Below are 3228 nucleotides of genomic sequence, written 5' to 3' on the forward strand. Positions count from 1 at the left end.
ACTTCATCCAGGTCGAGTGAAATTGGAGGTATCCGTGTGAGGTGACTGGTCGAGTGGATTGCACTCCATGGCTACTTCAGTCGGTATTTCTTGCTATACTTTGAATGCCCTTGATTATAGAGTAGTGACCTTGGGTAAGGCGTATAGGTTGGGCCTATGACCCTACCCTAGGTCCATGGCATCGTCACGCACCTCTCTCGTTTCTGCCTGGTTTTGCCGGGCGCGAGCTGTGTGGTGGCTGACTGAGTGTTGGATGATGCTCAGATGGGTGAGCCAGTTCCCCAAGCATGGTTTAAAAGCACATTTACAGCAGCCTGACATCCACACGCTCGCATCCATCCGTCTCATCCGTCGAACTTTCCATTAACCACTACTTTTCACCGCTTGTCGCTGTTTGAGCTGGACAAGGTTGTTGCGACATGTATGGTCTGGAATCCCGCAGGTCTAACGATTGTCCCGCAATATACTTTTCTTCTGGGACCCGACAAAGATCTTCTAAGTAGTCGATGTGCCACCTATATCAAGAGGTTTTGTTACTGACAAACATCACCATCCGTAGCTGCTGTTTACTGGTCTATGATTCGACATTTAACGGTTATTAGTTTCATTGTCCTGTTTTCTATGGATTCCACCGATTCCCTTGCCCCCATCCATGTGCTACTTAACAGACAAACACGATACACACTGAAACAGCCATAATTTTTTTGGAGCATACGAAATATAGGTTAAGCACCGTTCAGTTTTTTTAAAAAAATTTGAGCAATATTCATGTGAAATATAAACCGTTGAATAAAACCAAGGCTGCAATAGACAAACCATCCTCAAACAAACAAGATGGCAACACGACGTGAAATAGCTGTGGTTTAGGTCAGTAAAATATGTTAGCTAACTCTTAGCAGCTGGGTTGTGGGTTGATAATTGGGTGTAATTATAATGCTTCCTTTCCTTTGTGATGAGGTGATGAGTGGCTACGGGCTACCTTGAGTCTTTATAGCGGAGTTAGTACAGGCTCTGATGGACAAGACAGCTAATGGAATTTGCGTGGACACCATCTAAGTGTCAGCATTTCAAGACTTGGTCAAAGGAATCTGCACATCTAAATCTGAATGTTTCCCGGTCTTTACCATGTGATGTGTAGAAAAGTTGGAATTTAAGGGATCTGAATTCTTCGGTAAATTCACCAGAAGACTTGGATGTAATTTTGAAGTATATTCATTCATGGAAAGTTCAAGCTAGTTGTTTGTCACAAAGGACTGAAAGGAGAGTGCTTTGCATGCATTTCCAAATAAAAATACAGTGAGATCAGCCTCATGAAAAAATTAATTGTGTAGGAAATTGCCTGCATTTCCAAAGGACCACAACCGGGCCCTGATGGCTTGTATAATTTACTCGTTTCAGTATTTCGCTTCTCTTGTTTTGGATGGACATTCAGAAGTTTTTTCTTTCCCTTCCAACTTTTGAGCACACACCCTGGCGATATGAAGCAAAATCAGTGGCGGCTACTATCAGCTGTTCGCTGTAGGAATGAACCCCAATCAGGCCAATCTGCAGTTTTCAAACACACGTACTCAACGTCCGCGGAAAAAAAAACGTGCACAAACGAAATGGACCCCAGAACTCGGGAAGCCAGGGAGAAAAATGGCTTAGCAGGAACGATGGACCGTTGGCCCACCTATACATGACACCATTCTCGGCTTCTGTCAAAGAAATGGGAAAAAAGGACAGAGATCCATGCCGTCGCCCTCCACCACCGCTCCACGCCGCCGGCGACGAGCCTCCGCCACCGATCTATCCATTATTCTCCCTTCGCTTATCCCCTATCTTGTCCGCCTCCCTTCTCTCGGGGGCTTCAGCGACCGCGATTTCCTCTCGCCGTAAGTAGGGGAGGAGACAGGAGCATCGGTGGCAGCCGGAGAGGAGGAACGTGGAGGCCCCGCGCACATCGGCGTCGGCGACGAGGCTTAAGTCACTACAGTTATTTCCACTTAGGCAGCAAATCTTGAAATGATGTGGTGTGGCTTCCCACAGTGAGTCAGAATCTCTTCAATCAAATTACTATGAGAAACTGAAACTTGCCACGTCATACTTCTCATCGTCGGGTAATTTCCTCTTACATCTGCATTACTTTCGTATACATGTTCCTTTTTTTCAGATATGTTGAATGGGAAGGGAGGATTACAAGGCACGGTTTCGATGGCACCTGATATATGCCGCAGAAGGATTCTGAAATCTCAGTTGATGCACAGCAAGCGTTCATCAGGGACAATGCCACTGTAACCAGCTTGCAACATGAGAATGTTGTCTCCCTTAGGCCTTGTTCGGTTAATCCCCACCACAAGGGGATTGAAGAGGATTGGAGGGGTTTGATGTGGATTTTGACTTGCTGGGGATTTAATCCCTGCCAAACTGCTCCAAACCCCTTGAAACCTTGTGGAACCGAACAAGGCCTTAGGGGATTTAACTTCGATAACTAGAGACACTTTTGTTGGCGTATGCTTATATGTACCAGAGAAGCTTAGACAGAGCGCTCCATGGTAAGCATCAAGATGAGATACGCCTCCTATTCGATCCCTAGCGTCTTGGTAAGTAGCCTAACATCAAGAAGAGCTATCTATGCTTAGAACCCATTAACATTTTTTATCTTGGCATGTCCTCTGTTTTTTTTTTGAGAAACTGCATGTCCTCTGTTCCACTGGACCATCTCCCAACGGCATTATCTCCATATGAGGATTTCATATGCGCATGGACATGGAAGAGGTAATGCAATCACAAAACATTATCTCCATAGCTTTGTTGACATACTATTTTTTTAAGGGGAAATTAGAAGCTCAATCTAAAAAAACATTAAATGGAAATGGAACTCAAAGAGGAAGAAGCAACCTGTGCTGAACTTGCCACATCAAACTTCACTCAACATTAGAAGGAAGCAATATATTTACTCCACTTCCGTGCAAGCAGTACTTCACATACCAAAAATGTTCCCAGCTGATAACAAGGAATCAAGGATTTGTGTGGCAGAGTAAGCCTACATAGAAAAGCAAGTGTTCGTGTTTAGAAATAAGGCCTCGAGAATTACAAAGTAGAGAAACCTGAACCACTGTATATGCTGAACTATGTTTGAACAAGAAAAATAAAGAGAAACCGGTACAAATAAAGGATACAACCGACTGTAATGAGTAAATGTTTGGCCCCTCCTCCTTTTTCCGGGCTTGGGACCGGCTATGCAAC

The sequence above is a fragment of the Triticum dicoccoides genome, chromosome 4A (assembly GCF_002162155.2).
Source record: "Triticum dicoccoides isolate Atlit2015 ecotype Zavitan chromosome 4A, WEW_v2.0, whole genome shotgun sequence".
Classification (NCBI taxonomy): domain Eukaryota; kingdom Viridiplantae; phylum Streptophyta; class Magnoliopsida; order Poales; family Poaceae; genus Triticum; species Triticum dicoccoides.